The 20,673-nt window shown below is 42.0% G+C and overlaps 1 protein-coding gene across 4 annotated transcripts in view; it reads right to left on the bottom strand.

Annotated features, from left to right (window-relative positions):
* KCNJ15 (potassium inwardly rectifying channel subfamily J member 15) overlaps nucleotides 1-20,673 on the bottom strand; it is a 48,687-nt gene that overhangs the window by 23,636 nt on the left and 4,378 nt on the right. Inside the window, exon 1 of one of the 4 annotated variants that reach the window (XM_001170473.7) lies at nucleotides 9,410-9,496. The exons of the other annotated variants lie outside the window; for them this stretch is intronic. The gene's annotated coding sequence lies outside the window, so the exon portion shown is untranslated. Of the gene's footprint in view, nucleotides 1-9,409; nucleotides 9,497-20,673 lie in introns of those variants that run through there. 4 annotated transcript variants of the gene reach the window in all.

Below are 20,673 nucleotides of genomic sequence, written 5' to 3'. Positions count from 1 at the left end.
GGATAAAGAAAATTTTGTACAAATATACCGCAGAATACTATGCAGCCATAAAAAAGAATTAAATCATGTTCTTTGCAGCAACATGGATGGAGCTGGAGACCATTATCCTAAGCAAATTAATGCAGGAACAGAAAACCAAATACCATATGTTCTCACTTATAATAGAAGGAGCTAAACACTGAGCACACATGCAGATAAATATGGGAACAATAGACACTGCAGACTACTAGAGGGCTGTGGGGTGGTTTTAAAAACTACCTGTCAGGTACTGTGCTCACTACCTGCATGACAGGATTTATACACCAAACCTCAGCATCATGCAATATTCTTGTTTAATAAACCTGCACATGTACCCCATACCTATAATAAAAGTTGAAAAAAATAAATAAAATATATGTAATTTGTTAGAGCAAGGCGAAAAATGTATATATTGTGCATGTATGTCCCTAAGTATCCTTGTGTGTGCTGCGAGAGGCTATAATTTTTGAATCCATTGCTTTACACCAATACTGATTAAACTTGCATACGAATTCCCTGAGGGCTCATTTAAATGCAAATTATTATTCAAAAGGTCTGCAGTAGGTCTGAGAATTTGCATTTCTAACCAGCTCCCAGGCGAGGCTGAGGCTGGAGGTGAAAGCTCACACTCTGCATAGCAAACGGCCTTTTGCAGCCACTGTTCCTCATCTGGACAACACGGTACTGAACCCAGAAAATGGTTTGAGTGACTGTTTTCTCATTTCTCCCATGGATGGTTATAGCAAGCATCACTCTAGACATATACAATAGAAGGTAATTTATTCCATCAGTGAATGCCATGGGCCTTAATTGAGGCTGGCTTCTCTCACATGACTGTTGAGAAAGGAGCCACTGAGGAGCTTGCTGGACTTATAACTTCACCTATGGGGAGAAAGTTCAAAGCCACTAGATGACTTCATTCTTTAAAAAAACACAGCTTATAAATCACCCATACAGTATTACAAAATGATCCTGTAGTCAGCAATTTTGTTTAAGCATTTGGCTTATATCTGGAAACTTCATTTATGGGAAACATAGCTGGAAACCAAGATTTTGACCACACCTAGTCATCAAAGATTCGGTAGTGCTAACAGTAACAGAGTGCTAAGTCAGGCGTCGCTTATATTCTCACTAATAACAGCTACCTCTATATACCCTCACCCTGACATGCCCCTGATGTTGGGAGTGAGTGGCTTACAAATGCTGTTTTCCCAAAGAAAGCGAACACACACGCACACACTATTGCCTGAATACAATGAATCTCTTAATTTACAAGGTCTGCTCAATAATTCATGTATGTGTGCCCTATTATGACTTCCAAAAGACTACTTCGGTCCCATTTGAACTATATATATGCCTTAATTTCTGAGACAGCTTGCACTGTGCAACAGTGGCTGCAAATAAAATTTCAAGGCCGGGCGCGGTGGCTCACGCCTGTAATCCCAGCACTTTGGGAGGCCGAGGCGGGCGGATCACGAGGTCAGGAGATCGAGACCATCCTGGCTAACACGGTGAAACCCCGTCTCTACTAAAAAAAATACAAAAAATTAGCCGGGCGTGGTAGCGGGCGCCTGTAGTCCCAGCTACTCGGGAGGCTGAGGCAGGAGAATGGCGTGAACCCGGGAGGCGGAGCTTGCAGTGAGCCGAGATCGCGCCACTGCACTCCAGCCCAGGCGACAGAGCGAGACTCCGTCTCTAAAAAAAAAAAAAAGAAAAAAAAAAAAAATTTCAAATATTTATGTCTTCTATACTGTGTAACTGGTGTTCATCCTAAGTGATCCCTGGTTAAGTTAGACAGGTGCTTCCTCTGAAACTAGTCCGCAGTCCACAGAAACACAATGTGGCCCACCAGGACTCAGTCTTCCAACCACTTTGACATGTTCAGGAGGGATTCAAGCCAATGAGGCAGGATGAAGACCCTTAAAATTGCCACTTGAGGGGAGTTGTTCCCCAGTTTAAACCTAGTTGGCCAATTCCCAGTGGTCTTCCTTGGATCTATCTTCAGCCCTGTTTTCAGCCAAGACATTGAACTTTCAGGAAGTAAAATTGAGAGTGGGACCCCAGTTGAAAGACCTTGGCAATGGCCTTCTGTCTGCTCTGTGTGCCATGTCCTATTTCATTCATTGGTAATAAAACCCATGGAGTTAAAGAGATCAAAATGCTTGTCTTGGGGTTGAGAGGAGAGACAATGAGTTTGTCTAAATAGAATGGCTTTCACTAAAAGCCAAGCTTTGGGGAGCAGAGTCAATGATATGGAGAAGAGCTTTAAAAAGGACAGAAGCAATACTTTGCTTCCACTTCCTTGAGGGCTGGGTGATTACTCTTCAACCAAGGGAGTAACCTCTCAGCTCACCACTCCACTTGGTCAGAGTTACTTACAACTCAGCTGGCAAATACATTTCATTCCTTATCTTCCTTGACATTTCCATAGCATTTCAGTCTGCTGCTACTCTCTTCTCTCAACTTGCCCTCTACTTTTCTGATGCCTTCTCAGTTCCATCTGTAGGTTCTTCCTCTTCTGCCAATTTTGAAGTGGCATTTTCTCCAAGGCTCCATGCTCCAACTATTTTATTTTCACTAAAGACACACTCCTGCATCTACTCCCATGGTTTCAGATGTTACCTTTGTAGTTCATGAAGCCTAGACTTTTTGTGTTCCAGATTGCTCTTGCAAGACTGCCAGAACAACAGTCAACTGTGTGTGGTTCCTCCCTTTGATTGCCCACAAACACCCCAAATTAAACCCAGCCTAGCTTCATTATCCATTACCCAGGGCAACTCCCTTCCTCCCGTAGACCCTCAGGCACTGAAAAATACTCAGCACCCCGAGTCTACCCCAACATCCCTTGAAGCTGTCCATTTTCTCCCTTCCCACTGTCACTGCGTTGGTTTAGATCCACACATTTTCTTTCTTGGGTGACACTGCCTTGGTTTAGATCCACATACTTTATTTCTTGCATGACAGCACAGGCGCATAATTGAGGTCCCCATCTCAAGTTGTCCTCTCTCTATAGCATCCTTCATAGTCCCTCCTCAGTGGTGTCCCTAAAGCACTCTGCCACCCAGCTTAGTGGCCCCATTGTCTACAAACCAAAGCCTCAGCTCCTGAAACTGATCCTTCAGAAACTGGCCCCACCTGCCTTAGTGCCAGCCACTCCTTAGGTTGTTACCTGGTCAGGTCATGCAGAATGACTTGCAGTTGCCCAGATGGATTAGTCCTCTATTGATTGACTTGATGCCATGCCATCTGCCCAAAAGCCCACCTCCTGTCTTGGCCAGCGTTCTCATGTCTATCCTTTGGGGTGTTACCCTTTCTAGGTAGGTGCTTTCTCCACCTGTTCCCATGGGTTTGGGGCTTTCTCTACATGATTGCCTATGCTTCTGTCTCCCAGAATATTTATCTCAGTGTACTAGAGATATCTGTTTTGCTTGTGTATATTTAATTATAATAATGATCCAACCAACAACTGCCACTAGTTGAGAATGAATATGTAACTAGTACTGTGTCGGCAGCTCATGTATGTATAACTCCACACTTCAGAGTAATGCTGGTAAAAATAAGTAAATGGAGGCTAGATAAGTTAAAGCATTTGCCTAGGGTCACACAACTAGCTAGTAGTGGCGACAATGTTTAAGATTGTAGTCTGACTCAAAAGCCAGCTCTTCATCCATCACACCCCACCACCTTCCACTGGAATGCAAGCTGCCATATCTCATCTTGTACATGCCAATGCCTAGGTTCTAGCAGGGCCTTAATGTCTGCTGAATGCATAAATTGAAGCAAAGGAAACTTGGAATCTTCCAGTTATAGAAAAGCACCGCTGGGTCTCAAAAAGCAAGCTCCTACACATTGGTTGTGGTGATGAGCTGAGCAGAGGGAACGTCATTGTGTCTCAATACCCTACAGTACACATAGCTGTTTACTGATGCGTGATGCAGACGGAATCATGCCTGCAAAGTCAGTGTTCCCTAGAAGTTCTTTGAGGGCAGGGGTTGGGCCATGTCCACCTTTGTACCCTCAGTAGCACAGTTGCTGGCATGTGGTAGATGCTCCAGAAAAGTTTTAATGACTCATGACTATAAATGAGTCAATGACTTAATCCGTGGATTAATAATCTATAAAGAATGAATGAAGGTCAAAAACACAACCCAAAACATGTGAGTGCTCTCCATGCATTTATCATTACCTGTGTAGTTGTCTAAATTGCTTTTTGAGAGTGATTTATAGTGCACATTTTTCTATCTCTGTGGGAAATGAGCTTCCCCAGTGTTGAAATCCTCTGAGTTAAGAAGCACTTCCTTTTATCTGTTCTGACTCAGACCCTCTTGGAAGCTGCACTCGCTCTTGCAGATGACTTGGTAGATGACTCTTATGCCATGAATCACCCGTATCCTCGAAGAGCACGTGGAAGTTCAGATACAGCTTTTCTCCCTGAGAGTGGTTTGCTTCTTAGTTATGATTAATTATTTCTGCAGTTACTTGTAGGATTAGGATTTCTACTGGAGGAGAGTAATTACTTTCACATGAACATCAGCTCCTCATTCATTTAATTTGACTCTCCCCTAAACGCACGTGCACAAAATTAGCCTGGAAATTACTGTGGGTCCTACTTGTTTATATTCATCTGGTGACCATTTTAGCAGCTTCATCAACAACATCTTTAAGAGGCCCAAGGATTTAACTTGAGAATCATGGCAAAGTCAAGTGCTCCCCTAATCCTCCTCAATTCTTCCCATCAGCCATCAAATGTTCACATTCGATCTCCAGGATATGTTTACAAAAATCAAAGATGCCGAGTCTTAATTTGGAAAGACCATTGTCAACTTCTTAGTCATGAAAAATAGGACTTAGTTTCTTTCCTTTTTTTTTTCTTTTTTGGTGCTACTATTGATGTATTGATTTTCCTGTGATAATTTTATGCACACACACACAATTTTTTAATCTAAACACTCTCAGACCATAGTAATTGTCAATTACCAGAAGGTGGGAGTCTCTTTTTACTAAAATTAAGTGGTCATTTTTAGATATTACATTGAAATATCTTAAAATCTTCCTAAAATATGTATGCAGTTGATAAATCTAGAATGTATACTGAAATGATTGCTTTTGTCTTCTAGGATGTAAATGCCTTGATCAAACTTCAAGTTTTAAAAAATATTTTTAAAGTATGAATTCAGATGTTTTCTTTGAGAAATAATATCCTACTTTTTGAATATATTCTAAAATCTAATTTTTTAAACTTTTATTTTAGGTTCGGGGTACCGAAAAAAGGGTATGAAGGTTTGTCACATTGATAAACTTGTGTCATGGGGGTTAGTTGTAAAGGTTATTTCAACACCCAGGTATTAAGCCCAGTGCCCAATAGTTCTCTTTTCTGCTTCTCCTTCCTCTCACCCTCCACCCTCAAGTAGACCCCAATGTCTGTTGTACCCTTCTTTTTGTTAATGAGTACAGGACCTAGTTTCTAACATGCTATTCCTATTACCATTTTAAATAAACCATAGAACGGGTGATTGAGAGAAACTGTAAAACACACATAATTTAGTACTGAAATTATGACATGGTTCTGTGAACTCCATGGGGACACGCCCAGCCCTACCCCAAGAATGGAACTATGGTACCATTTCCTAAGAGCTGCCATTATTCCCCAGTGACTCCTAATTACCAAAACATCATTCATTTGCTCATTTATTCAGCAAACATTTTACACTACTGTGGTCTTTGAAATACGTAAAGGTGAGACATGCATGATCTTAGCCCTCAAAAGTATACCATTTGATATAAGAGATGACATATACATAAATTGTTATCATGCCAAGCAGAATAGGCTCCTTCATGCCTTAACAGTATCCCATGGACACTTCTATCATAAAAGTTGATACTCACTAGTTCATGTGTAACCAGTGAGCTGGCAAGACTGTAAGCTGCTTAAAGACAAGGACCTTGTCTTATTTCTCTCCATTTTGTCCATATCTAACACAAGGTCTGCCTAGATCACATGAATGAATATGATATATTAAAAAGTATTAAGGATTTCCAGGAGGAGGACTGATTCCTTCTAACTGGAAAAATCAAAGAAGTTATCATGTGTTTTCTGTAGGAAAAAAATAGGAGAAAGAAGATTACAGACAAGGGGAATTGCCCAGGCAAAACTATGGGGTGGCAAAGTATGTTTCAAGTACTCCCAATTGATTGGGCCATAGGGTTTATCAATTATCAGCGATTTTCAACCATGGCTGCCTATGAGATTCACCTAGGGGGATTTTAAAATGAACTAATGCCTTGGCTCTGACGCAAGACAATAAAATCAGAATATTTTGGTGGGGCACAGGGATGTGAGTAAGAGCCTGAGCTCTGCTCTTTTAAAAAGGGAGCCTCTGCTCTTTTCAAAAAAAAAGTTTCCCATTTGCTTTTTGCTTTTTTTTTTTTTTTTTTTTTTTTTTGACGGAGTTTCAGTCTGTTGCCCAGGCTGGAGTGCAGTGGCGTGATCTTGGCTCACTGCAACCTCTGCCTCCCCGGTTCAAGCAATTCTCGTGCCTCAGCCTCCCAAGGAGCTGGGATTACTTTCTTCAGATACACTGGGGTATCTGAAGTTAGTATGAGGCCATATTGGGAACTACACTGGCAATGAATTTTAAAAGGTGATGCGGGTTAAACTGAAAAGTTTGATCTTTCTGCAGGAAAAAAGAAGCCAGGCTCATCTAGCAAGACAGATGGAGAGGGAGGAGAGCAGCTAGAAGGAGATCATTTAGGAGGCTGTTGAATTTGTCTAAGTAATACATGAATTCAAGATAATCACCACGTTGGTTTGCCACCAGGTAAAATTCACACACCTGTCAGATGTGAAGTAGAAAGGTTGAACAGGAGTGGAAAGGACTCTGGAGTTTGCTGCCTGGATGGAAAGGAAGATTTGGATGAAAAGCAGAGTGTATTGAGGTGACATGGTGGGGTTGGCTCCAAGCATGTCCATATCTAGGAATTAAATTTGGGGCTGGAGGTGGAAATTGAAGAATCATTGTACCTAGAGGTAAAAGTTGACCAGATATGAGTCAATGAGAACTGCAAAAAAAAGAAAAATACCAAGGGAAGAAAGCAACTGAAGGGGCAATCTTAGAGGCTGCCTGTATTAAAGAGAAGAGGAGAGGATTTTCCAGAAAAAGAACTGGAGAAAGGCCAGCCAGATGGCTGGACATTTATGTAAATTAATAAAAGCAGACAATTAAGAAGGCAAGATTTCAAGAAGGAGGACATGATTCAGAGGTCAATATTGGAGGAGGGACAAAGAAGTACTGATGTTATTAGGGAGGTAAGACAGAAAAGAAAGGGACATTTGTTTCCCTAAGGTAGGAAGGAAAGATGAAAGGATATATTTATTGCACATGTATTTACCCATCACCTACTATTTTTGACTATACTAGACACAGGGGAGATAACAGTCCAGACAAGGCATTTGCTCTCATGAGGCTTATATTCTAGTTGTGGGGAAGTGGAAGGAAGACAAGTTATAGAAAACGTGTGCAAGAGCTCCACGTGCATTTCCACAGACAGCATCTTCCTGTTTATTGAGGAGTAGAGGAGGACAGAAATTGGAGAAGTGTGATCTTACTAAAGGGGATGATGGTATGGCACTTTGGTGTAAGAGGAACAAGCTGAAGGATGTGGAACAAACTTGGCTAGCTTTTGAGTCACATGTAGGAGAGGCAACAAGAGATGAAGAAAGGATTCAGCCAGCAGGCAGGTCTCTGTGAGGTTTTCAAGCATGAACACTAGTTCACGTCTTTGCTTACACCTAACGTGACTTTGCCCAGGTGGAACAGCCTGGAAGCACTGCTGCATATGGAAGAGGTGGGCTGCCCAGAGTTGGGATTGGCAAAGCCTCAGTGGTAAAGGTTACTGGGGCCCAGGTTTACAAATACCACATTAGAAACATAAACATTTGAAAACCACAGAATGTAAATGCTCAAGGTCACAGCACGCTCATCAACTCGTGGAATCCATACAGTAATTGAGCACATGAAGAAGCCTACTGACGCTGCTGTCTAGTTTTAGAAGAGCTATAATTTAGTATTGCTAGCTATCAATTAGTCCTGTTTTCCTCATCTGTAAAATGAGAGGGTTGGATGAAATGACCTCAAAGTCTTCTTCCAGCATGGTCAATGGTGAATGCTAGAGCACACGTGAAATTCTGAAAGTTAATTTACTTCTTTAACATTTATGTTGATCGTTTAACTATTGATGTTCAAAAATGCAGCTGCAGAGCTACTACAAATCTTTTAGGTCTGTGCACACAAAGCTATTAGTTTTATGGACCCTTCTGATTTTAAAATAAATTGCCCTGTGAAAATATGCAACCTAAATTCTGGTGGGAGAAATCTCAAGTGACATGGGTAATTGATAGGTCATTGACAGGACATGGAAATAGACCAAGTAGAAAAGTATTAGACATGAATAGGTTTTAATATTTGCAAGTTTGGAAAATGACTTTCTGAACATTGGGAGAAAAGGAGCTTTTCAAATACTAGGATGATAGTAGCTAGGGATACAAAATAAAGTTATTTAAATATGACTTGTCTTCCTGCACTAAGATTAATTTAGAGTAATATGCAAAGGACCTCTTTCATCCCTTTCAAACATTGCCAGTAAGAGTTAACCAGGCCTTGGTTAGATCCTGAAAAATTAAGGTATAATGTGACCAACTAGACAATCTGTAAAGGTAACTAGAGTATTAGCTAGCTACTGTTGTTTCATATTGCAAAAATCTTGTCACTTTTCATATACAATGAGACTTTTGAATAATACTATATATAATCTTGAAAGAAACCTCAGTATGTGTACTTTTTCTAACCGCTGCATTTACACATCTTGTCACTGAAATCAAAGTCTTTGAGGCTTAAAACTTAGTGCTAACTCTGAAAGTTACTTATTTGTATATCTAACCTAAATGAATAGTTTATTGCTATTTTCAAAAGCATGTTTGGTGCATTACTATTGAAAGCAGTCTTTGGCATAACCAACTACATTTTAGTTTTATACCCAAAGCCTCTGTTTATGCAGATAAATTGAGGTTCCAGTCTTTAGAGTGAAGGGTATAAGTATTAATCAGTTGATTTCCTGCCAAGGTTAATATATTTTTATTTGCAATCTCATAGAGTAGGGCTCAATCATTGTTAAGCGCTGGTAGTTTCAGAAGCAGAAGTCTTCTTCAGATCAGTAAGATTTATACTACTTGAAATTAAAAACAGCAGATAATGGGGAAAAGTCATGCCTGAGGTTAAGGTGAATCACTTTGATTGGATCCTCCAGAAATCTCCTTTAAGGTCTGGGTGGCTTTTTCCCCTCTTCCTTTGCACTACCCTGATTGATCAGCTACAAGCATCCTAAGGGGCCTTACCTTGAGTCCAGGTGCTGGGGCCCAATCTCAGCTGAAGATCCCAGAGATCTGGGGAAGTGATGAAGAGATCTGGGGAACTGACTCTGCAGGGGGAAGCCTGTGTACAACCCACACCTGCAGGCTACGTGCTCCTGTGCTGGCTGAGCCGGTAGGCAGGAGCACACTCTCCACCCCAGCTTGCAGAAGCTGAGCATTCAGGCAGAGCCTCGGTCCCACCGCCCAGCTGCCCTCATCCGTGTCCAAGGACAGAGCCCTTGAGCCACGAGGGCTTCTGGCACATGGCTTCAGTTTTTATGGGTGAAAGACAGTCCTCTGGCATCATTAAGGTATTTATATCTGAGACAGCTCCAGATTTTTTAAAAGCTATTTGACAACAAAAACTGCCAAGCAGAATTAACTACCACAGAGGCCTGGAAAGCAGCACAAGTGAGTTTTTTAATTCTTCAGAGGTGGTAGAAGTCACCAGAAATTCTCCCTCTTGAATTCTCTCTAAAGGGCTCTGGATCCTTGGAAAAATGATCTGGTCAAGCCTCATACTTTAGTAATTCTTAAAACTGTCACAGTCCCATGCTTTCTGTCTCAATTGTGGCGCCGGATCGCAGGTTTTGGCTGTTTCTTTTTAAAGCAGCCTCTAACGGTGGAGAAATTATTATAAACAAATGAGAGCATGGTAGCAGCTTCCCCCAACAGTGGGTGGATCTCACCTGCCTTCGGTTTAGACAAGCACCGTGTGAATTTCTATGGGCGTTTTCTTTCCTGTGCCATGTGTTCCTATAGTGACCTTCTGCACAGGATGGGCATGATCTGCATGGAGCAATGATGGCGATGTCTGGCAGCCCAGGCTTGGGGGATCGTGTGGCCTAAGAAGTGTAGCACACAAGCTCATTGCTTTCCATTGAGAAGAATACTCAAATACACCCAGCTCAGTCTACAGGACTTCCCCTTATAGGACCACATTAGCAATGAGAGAGCTCCAGGAAAGACATATAAACACATTTCAACTGCTTAGGAAAAGCAGGAATCGCATGCCTCTTTTAAACTGCAAGTGTTTCACTGATTTTCACTTTCCACTCCTCTGATCTCTGTTGCCAAACGATAAACCAGTTTAATTATGTTGCTTCCGCCTGAGTTTGGCTTCATCTTTTCCTCTTTAGTTTCCACCTGGGATAGGAGGAGGCCTGGTGAAGAGTTCTAGGCCACATTAGGAGAACAAGCTCTTCTGTGTCCTGCAAAACCTCCGGCAAATGACCCAGCCCCTCCGAGCTTCAGTTTTCTCAATGATACTGGGAGATGGGGTCAGACTAGCTTCTCTGAAACCTCTTTAAGTTTTAGCTTTCTATGAAGGGAAATTTAAAGAAAAGCACAGAGAGACGGACTAGACTCTATCTGGGGCTTATTTAAGCAGCTACACCAACTTTACAAGAGCATCTTTTCTTGAAGATGCCCAACCAGGTTTTGTCCCTGAGAGGATTTGGAAAGGTCCACTTAGCAGAAACCCTGCTGGCCTGGGGCTCCCCAATGTCCAGATGGACTCAGCTTCACCAGATCAGAGTGTTGTTGCCACTCAGAAATGCCTTTGGCTGTTGGAGAAACCAGGCTGTATGCCTATCTGCTGCATATGAAATTCCTGATGATGCATGCAACGTATAGGGAATTCTACATTGACCCAGGTAGAACAGTTACACACTCCCTTAAATATGAATACACTTATGAACCTTTTCAGTCTGTTACTATAAAGCAAAGAATGCAGAATCAAGTTTTGCCTTGGTCTTGCCATAAATACACTGCTCTGGTCAAATTTGCTGATTTTTTTTTATGTTCTCTTAGTTTTGACAAAACGGGATGATCACAAGTTCATTTGATATTATGCCATGTTCAACTTCGTGTTGGGCATTTTGGTGATAGGGAGGCAATATGCTATAGTGGGAAAGGTACAGGGTAGGAGCCAGACAGACTTGGGTTCAAATCTCAGATCTTCAGGTTATGACCTTCTAGGAGGAGTTAAAGTGTGAAAGCCTAGCCCCTGGGGTCATCCTGAAGATGGAGTGAGATGCCTTCTGAAAGGCAACTGGGCTAGTGACTTTGGACAAGTCACACTGTCTCCCTGATCTTCAGTTTCCTCATTTGTAAAAAGAGAGATAATAAATTTCACATTGCATTAGGCTAGGATTACAAATGCAGAGCTGCATGCACTCAGCTCAGGGTGCAAAAGGGAGCTGATTCTAGCTCAGCCAAGTCCAATGTGCTGTCAGCCCTCCAGGGGCTCGTAATCTGATTGGAGATATGGGATACACCAACACCGAATGAATCAGGACACAGCATCTGATTAGTCCTTAGTAGCAAAGAGACACACTAGGTTTTGTTCAGTCTGGAGAAGATAACATTTAGAAAGTGTAGAAGAGGTAAGGCCCCATGGGGAAGGGAAAGCTGAGTCTTGACAGGCCTTGAAGGGCTTCGAAGCTACATAATGAGATTCTAATAGAAAAGGGAAAGAATGCTTTCCAGGAATTGGAGCTGCAAAGGCAATGGCAGTGAAGTGGGGAAGCATACAGGAGCAATTGAACAGGGCGGGGGGCCTTGCTGGGGAGCGGTGGGAAGAAGTGTGGGTGAAGCAGAGTCAGGCCATAGGGTTCCTGCAAGATACAAGTAGGGGCATCCCACAGAGAACCCCAGGGTGCAACAGTGGTGTTTTACAGTGGTCACTTTCAATAGATCCAGTTAAGCCTGCTAAGAATTACCAGCAGCTCCGTCTCCCAGGGACACTTTGTGCTCTCCTCGTGCAAAACTTGCTCTCTGTCCCCTCCTCTCTGGTTTCAGAGAGCATTGTGGTTTCTCTCCACACCAGCTTAAGCACTGTGTAGTCAATTTATAGTTTACAGGGATTTCCCACACACCCATATATGTTTTCCACTGAGGTCGGTGCTTTTTCCTAGACCCACCCAAATTCCAGAGCAAGGCTCACTTGCATGCCAAGTTGATTTTCTTTTTCTTTATCACATTCTTCTCCTTATAAAACAGAGGAGATAGTTACTTTTTTAATGTTTCTGTGTATTTTTAACAGAAATGAAAGAAGCAACCCCAGAAAAAAACAATGACAAGGGTAATTTCGGATTCAATTTGCATTGACAACAATAGTTGTTCATAGAGGCAAACCCAGCAAGTGAGTTTTTTCACATTGCAACTCTTGTTTATGAAAGTTTGAGTGGCTATAGGGTATAACGCCTTTTATAAGTTTAAAAAAAAAAGCTTGAAAGTTTTTAACAGACAGACTCTGGCTCTGGAATTCAGGCTTTCTTTACAAAGTAAGTTTTGTTTTGTTTTGTTTTGTTTTTAGAACAAAAAGAATGTATGAAAAGGGAATCAGGTCCTTAGAAAGGAAATTAGGAATCATTCTGGTCATTTTGAGAATGTTCATTCCCTACTGATTCATAAGATAGAAGACAGAAGTGCTTTCCACAACACTTTCACAAAAAAATCATGTCATTTAACTTCCTTGTTGTCCTGTGGCAGGAATTTCCCTGCCTTTTGCAGGTGAGAAACTAAGAAGTTGAATCACTTGTGGAGGATCCCTCAGCCCATAGGTGGGGACTCCAGTCCAGGGCTTCTACCTCCAAGTCGAACCTTTCCTTCACCAGCTGCATTAGGGACAAGCCTTGAGCTCAGCCTGGTCCTGGGGAAGAAGGAAGGTGGGGAACAGTGGGAGGGTGGCATCCTGGAGTGGAGAGAGAAGTAGCCCACCTCTGTCTCTTTCCCATATGCCCCATAATGTACTAAGAAATTGAAGCTCAGAACATTAGTGCACCTTTCCCAAGAGTATTGCGGCCAGGAGTCTGCACACCTGGAATTCACATCCAGGAAGGTCAGATTCCAAAGGCCAAAGTCTCTTTCCATGAGACCAGGCCGCCTCTCTCATTAGAATGACCTTCCATTTGTCAGGTTTCCACCATTACCTGTCAGGGGCTTTTTCTCACTCTCCTCCCACTTTCTTTTTTTTTTTTTTTCCAGATTTTAAGTACTCTTGTCAGATATTTGTTTTCTCCTCTCCAAATGTTTCCAAACTGTGTGTTGTTACTCATTTGACTTTTGCTAAGAAAATTTAGGCTGTAATATTTTTTTAAAAATCCACCTACATAACTTTCAATACTGCTACAATGCAGCACTTCCTTTTTTGCTGAAGTTTGGCTTACTCACAGTACAGCACTGAAAAACCAGAATATAGTCCCAGCCAAAGAAACTTGAAACTGTAGGTAGGTTAGAAGTCAGTGGCAACCGATTGTTCTGAAGAAAACTGGCATTGTTTCCTTGTTCTCCCGCTTTCATTATTACTATCTTTGTCAGATCCTGTTTGTGTTCAAAAGGCTGCTGGTCTTATGAAAGGATAAACTTGAAACATCTTGCTTTAATCATTGCAGCAATTAGCAAATAACTGCATTATCTTTCTTTTTTTATTATAAACATATTCAAGAATAGACTTGTTTAGTTGTAGTTACTCAGAGCTTCTCAGAAAACTGAAGCGGGTTGCTCATAAAAACCAGGTATTCAACCTGTTCAGAAGGGGCCTGAGTTGCTGGAATCTTCCTTCATGTCTCCAGTAATTATGTGACTACAAGAACAGATGTAACCCCCTCTCCAAGCTAAGCATATACTTTTTAAGTCATGATAGATTTAACTGAGTGAATAACTCAGTTGACTTTGAGGAGGAGGGGGAATAGGTTTGTCAAATTTAGCAAAAAAGAGCATGAGAAACATTAACCATTAATAGGCTTGAAGGCAGCCAGCTTCTCTCTTGGCATCCTCTGAGTTACCCTACTGCCTATTCAGAGTCCCATGGTGTTAATCAATGCTCACTAACAGCATCTCCTCAGGGATCCAGTCTCTGTTTCCAACATCTCCTGGAATGAGAGCAGTCCAGAACTGACTCATCCAAAACTGAAGGCATATTATTCTCCCTAAATCCAGCTACATCTCCTGATTTTTGTTTCCTAACAATGGCATCCTCATTCTCTCACCTCTCCCTCTTTAAGCAACTTTACTCCTGTATCCAATCAGTGCAAGCCCCAGATTCCACCTGCTGAATCCCCCTTGCACCGGTGTCTCTCCTGCCCCTTCCCACAGCCACCATGCTGGTCCAGGTCTTCATTCCTTTCACTCAGTCTCTCAAAATACCCTTTGAATTAGTCACTTGATCATCACTGCCAGACTGGTATTTCTAAAGTGCAGCTCAGGACCCAGAAAACCAAAATATTCAATGACTCCTCATTGCCTATGTTTAACTCCCACCTCCTACAGCAGAGGCTTAAGGGTGTGGCTTCTAGAGATGGACAACCTAGCTTCAAAGGCCAGCTTCACCCCTCTCTGAAGCCTGTGTCCTCAGCGTGTTACTTAACCTCTGCACCCTGCTTTCCTCATCTCTAAAGAGGTTAGCAAGAAAGCCTGCCTGTGTGAGGATTAAGAAATACTTAGAGCCATGGAAGGATCTAGAACCAGAAATACCATTTGACCCAGCAATCCCATTACTGGGTATATACCCAAAGGATTATAAATCACTCTACTATAAAGACACATGCACACATATGCTTATTGCAGCACTGTTCACAATAGCAACGACTTGGAACCAACACAAATGCCCTGGAATCAACCCTAATGCCCATCAATGATAGACTGGATAAACAAAATGTGGCACATATACACCATGGAATACTATGCAGCCATAAAAAAATAACTTCATGTCCTTTGCAGGGACATGGATGAAACTGGAAACCATCATTCTCAGCAAACTAACACAAGAACAGAAAACCAAACACCGCATATTCTCATTCATAAGTGGGAATTGAACAATGAGAATACATGGGCATAGGGAGGGGAACATCACACACTGGGTACTGTCAGCGGGGTGGGAAGCTAGAGGAGGGAGAGCATTAGGAGAAATACCTAATGTAGATGACGGGTTGATGGGTGCAGCAAACCACCATGGCGCGTGTATACCTATGTGACAAACCTCCACATTCTGCACATGTATCCCAGAACTTAAAGTATAATAAACAAACAAACAAACAAAAAGAAATACTTAGAGCCCTGCCTGGCCTTTCAGGAGTGCTCAGCACTGTTGGCTGCCAGCTTTGTCCTGACTGTGGCCCTCACTCTCCCATTCTTTCCCTGCAGTAAGCTCAGCCCCTGTGCACACTGCCGACCTCCCGCACCCTCCTGCTGGTGCATGGTAACTCCTCCTGCTCTGAAGGCTTCTCCCTGTCCTGACCCTGGAAGTCGTCTTGTTCTGCAAGGCACATCTCAAATGTCCCAGTGCCTCTTACAGTCATCCCAAAGGGATCTGGTCTTTCCCTCTCTGACTTTCCCTGGAACTTTGTCAGGGCCTCTCATGTCAATGTCATCACATTCTGCTGGACACTGCAGCCTTTCTTGTGCTTTGGGTGTTTTTCTTTACTGTTTCTCTACCTCCATGTCTTCCTATCCACACCTCTGTCCAGCAGCAGCCTGGAGGCTCCTTGAGTCCTTGATGTCACTTATATCTTCTAAATCGACATAAGACGGACCACCCAGCCTCCTGCAGAGTAAGCCCTTGGCAAGAATACACTTGGTGAAGATCACTGAGGGTTAAAGCCTGACTATTCAAAATCTGAGTGAGAGTTGATTAAAAAACCCATCAAATATACATTTCTACCAACCACAGGGCTAGCAAGTCAGACCATTTCTTCAGATACTGAAAACTAAGCAAAGTGCTGTGCAGAAAGTATCATTTAGGGAACATTCCCAGGATACTGGACTAGACATGTTAATATCCATAATTATACAATTCATGTTTAAATGTACATATCCTTATGCAGCCCTAGACTCTGAAATGCCATATACTGGCATAGGCTGCTCCCAGCTGCAATGAAATTCGCTTGATTGTAATCACAGAAAAGTGGCCCTTACAAGTTTTAGTCCTATAATATTTCATCTTTAAAATGGGTAAATGTTAGAAAATTCTCTTCAATTTAAAATTTAAAACACATTCAGAGCCAAATACCTTTATTGCCACAGGTATGCTAACACAAGCCAGATCTAGACATAGCGTTTGAAGGAGACTGAAATGATGCTAATTTTGTTGTTTTCTGCATTTGCTGCTCCATGGATCAAATCACCCCTTTCTAGCCTGGGATTGCAGTATATTCTTTCTTTTATTTTTTCCCCTTGTTTTCTTCCTCAGAATCAGACTTCCAGCCCACACTCCCATGCTGAACCCTGCTGGCTCCGTATTTACTTTTCTGTTTTATTTCAAGTGTCTTCATTTTCTTCTTTCCAAAATAACCTGCATGTTTTCTATTTCTCCTCTGTTGGGTTTACACAACTACTATATCTTAAGCACATGGTTCCCTGTTTCTTGTCACTCCTTAATAAGATGTCTCCCTCCTTAATAACCCCACTTACGCAATTCTAGCAGCCAATCTATCACTTTGTAATATTCACCAAGGGAGAGAAACACACCAGTTAGCCATTTTCACATACACATATTTTCAAAAGACTTCAGATAAAAAGGTCTCTGCTGTGCATTTGCAGGATGAGGTAGATGTAAGTTCATGGTGAAAGTAAAGATGTAATTACAGCAAAAATTATGCCTTTCATGTCAGTGCCTGTGGATTCAATACATATTGCTTGAAGAATACCTTGGGCCATGCCCTGAAAGCACAAAGAAATAACTACATAAAATCTCCATTGTCAAAGAGTTTGCAGCCCTGTAGGGAAAAGGGACAAGTAAGCAGGCCATTGTAAAGTGGGGCCAAGCAGGGCGAACCAGCTATCTCCGGGAATGGGGAGGGAATCCCACAGAGGGTTCCCAGCCCAGGCCTGATGGACCAGAGATTATTCCCTTAGGCTAGTGTCAGACCTGAGTCTAAGCCAATGAAGAAAGTTTACAATCTCAGTATAAACAAATTATACATAAAGGGGTGTAAAAGGTGAAATAAAATTTAAAAGATCCACAGAGGAAAATGGACATTGTTTTTCAAAAGAATTGTAAAATACAGTGCGTGTAAAACTACATTCAGTGAGTGCCCAGTTGATTCCCAGGTTCAAATAGGAAGCTAAGTTAAGTTCAGATGTAGTTAAGATCTATATTTAATGTTGAGCTCAAAAGTAAGATTCTGGCACTGTGGATCTGTGTGCACTCAACTGTGATTTTTAAAAATAGGTCAAATTTATGTAAGTAAATGATTTAATCAAATGGCCTTTTTGACATTTACTCTTATTTTCCTCCTCTTTTATTTCATGGTGTGTGTGTGTGTGTATGTATCTTTGTAAATTCACTTAAATTCTTTTAGGAATAAGGTGGACATAAAGAAACAGAAAGAAAGTAAAAAAAATTCTTTGGGGCTGACTGTAAGCAGCCACTTCGCAATCCCGAAGGCTGGCCAGTCACATGCAGAGGTAGTCAGGCCCCAGTAGTACAACTTACACCTAAATGGAGCCTGGACATCACACATGTTCTTTGGATCGCACGATGCCTTGCCACTCCACACCCATCACAGTTGGCCAAAGCATCCCCAGTGGGGTTGTGTGAAACATTAGTCAGAGGAGGGAATCATAGTTGTGGTCAGGGAGGAGGTGGTGGACAGTTCTGCGGTCCAAAATGGATGTACAACTTGGATTCAAAGTTAAAGAACGTCTTTGCTGCAGAACTTCTTGGGGTTTTTAAAATGTTAATGATTGCTGTGAAGGTTCAAGAGGGGCCTAAACTAGGAAAGGTTTTCTGAACCTATTTGAGTGCAGACCTTCTTATTTATTGCAGGGATAGGGTTACCAGGACCCTCACAGGACTCCGCTCACCAGCAGAACTTCCCAGGATAGACAGTGCTTTGCTGTCAAATTCAATTGTGTTTCAGGACACTCCCTCCTGCCTTCTGATCAGCAGAATCACCCCTGTCCCCTGACTCCTGAGACAGGAAGTATAGGGTCAGCCTCTGAGAGTTCTCCCCCAGTTCCCAGGCAGGTGTGTCCTGCTGGCAATGGAGTGGAGACTTCACCTCCCCTTCCCTCCTCAAAGCAGCTTTGGCCTGTCTGGGAGAAGCTAGCCTTCTTCTGTCCCTAGGGCCTAGGAACCAAGACCCTGAGTCTTCCTTAATCAGATTATCACAGCATTCCTGTTGACAAGAATCAAGTCGTTTGACATTATATCCAACTCGTTTTAAGGAGTGACGTTAAGATATCAATGTCGGCCAGGCACGGTAGCTCAGGCCTGTAATCCCAGCACTTTGGGAGGTTGAGGTGGGAGGATCACCTGAGGTCACGAGTTCAAGACCAGCCTGGCCAACATGGTGAAACCCCATCTCTACTGAAAATACAAAAATTAGGCAGGTGTGGTGGCAGGTGCCTGTAATTCCAGCTATTTGGGAGACTAAGGCGGGAGAATCTTTGAACCCAGGAGGTGGAGGTTGCAGTGAACCAAGATCACATCACTGCACCCCAGCCTGGGTGATAGACCAAGACTCCATCTCAAAAAAAAAAAAAAAAAGATGTCAGATGTCAATGTCACTATGACATCACTTTTTAAAAATACTGTTTAAAGGGTAATTGTTTTGTGTGCACTTAATGTTTAATTTTGACTGTAAGTCAAAATTATAGATTTGAAATATATTAAACAAGACGTTCAAAATACAGTACCATTGTATTCTGATGTTGTCGACATTGGGATAGCCTCTCTATACCTACACAGTCAGTTTTGTTATTAATGTCCTAGCTAAATACACACCCACACTGCCTTTGTCACTTGTATGTGTGTGTCTGTATGTAATACAGCTCACTGTCCATATATAAATTCTTTCCACAAACTTCTGACAATATAAAAAAGACAGGGCAGGTTTCTTATTTCTTAGTATTTAGAGCATGCTAGTCACAGCAGCCAGGTGCTCCAGGATTCATTATATTTTCTTTACCTCCTAGCAGATATGTGAGAATGGCGTTGGTAGGAAGAGTACAAATGATGCCAAATTTCATAAACTTTCAAAGCAGAGGATAAACTTTTCAAATTTGTCCTTTAAAGGTTGGAATAGACATGAAGGATAACTCAGGAAATAAGAAAGCAAGATTCAGGGAGCTGACCTTGTATTTTTTGGCAAAGAGGTCTAAGATGAAGCAAGATATCAATCTGCAAATATTTGAAAATGTAAACATCATTGAGTGAGAACATTATTTGGCTTGGTAGGCATGGGTTTAGCCAGCATTTCTACCAAGAAATGACACAATTAACTGCTATTGAAAATTGGAAACAGCGTTAATAGAAACTAAGGAAAAAAGAGGAAGGCTTCTCACCAGAGACACAGATATTCCACTGGGGCAAGCCCTCAAGTCTGCTCAGGAAGATGCTTATTATTCATGCATTCAATACCATTCTAGGGTCTAGTGGCACAACTAGCATAACGTTCTTTAGGTTTTAAGTTGGGGGCTTTTCAAGTGGAAAAAGCGCACAGTTAATTTCAGTACTCACATATTCTACCATAGGAAAAGCAGCTTTGATAGCATCTTACCCTTGAGCTGAGATATGACCTAAAGGTTCAACTACAGTACAAGGACCTACCTTTCATGGCAAGGTGCCAATGAAACAAGAAACATTCTAGATAGCATTAAGATTGGTTTTCCATATATCACTGATCACTAGATATGGATAAACATGATTGGTATTTTTTGCTTATCATTTTTCAGAGTTATTGAGAGAGCAGCCAGCAGCTAAAATTTACATAAGTTAATTCAACCATTCATTCAAGAGACAAGTATCAGGGCTTTACTATGTATGACACAGAGTGGATTTATCAAGAAGTTAATGAAACTTCAGCTTCAGGGTTCCTCACTTGCCCAGGTCCTATCCAAATCCTTGTACTTAATAGTACTGTCCTAATTTTGCATTTGTTTTCTCTAAAGAAAGCCCCCAAATTGTGCAATCTTAAGGGTCCATAAAAATCTTCATCAGCCTCCAGTGTAGACAGTAAAGAAAATGCACATGAGTTCCATAGCCATCCGCCCAACACCAGGGCAGCTCCGACTGAAGCAGGATGTGAATGAAACCCAAACCCAGGCACCTGGGTCCTCAGAGCATCCTAAGAATTGCATTCCCCCCTGCAGTGTTCCCTCTCTGCGTCACCCTCTTTTTTCTTTGATGGCCCAGCGGTGACTCTGAGGATTCGTGTTATCTGTAATCTCAGGGACATGGGCAGGCTCAGGATGTCTGAACTCTGAATGAGGGAATGAGTGGCCTACACAGCCTCTGTGACTTC

The sequence above is a fragment of the Pan troglodytes genome, chromosome 22 (genome assembly GCF_028858775.2).
Source record: "Pan troglodytes isolate AG18354 chromosome 22, NHGRI_mPanTro3-v2.0_pri, whole genome shotgun sequence".
NCBI classification, from domain to species: Eukaryota; Metazoa; Chordata; class Mammalia; order Primates; family Hominidae; genus Pan; species Pan troglodytes.
Note: the sequence above shows the minus strand (reverse complement) of the source record. Positions and strands in the feature narration are given on the sequence as shown.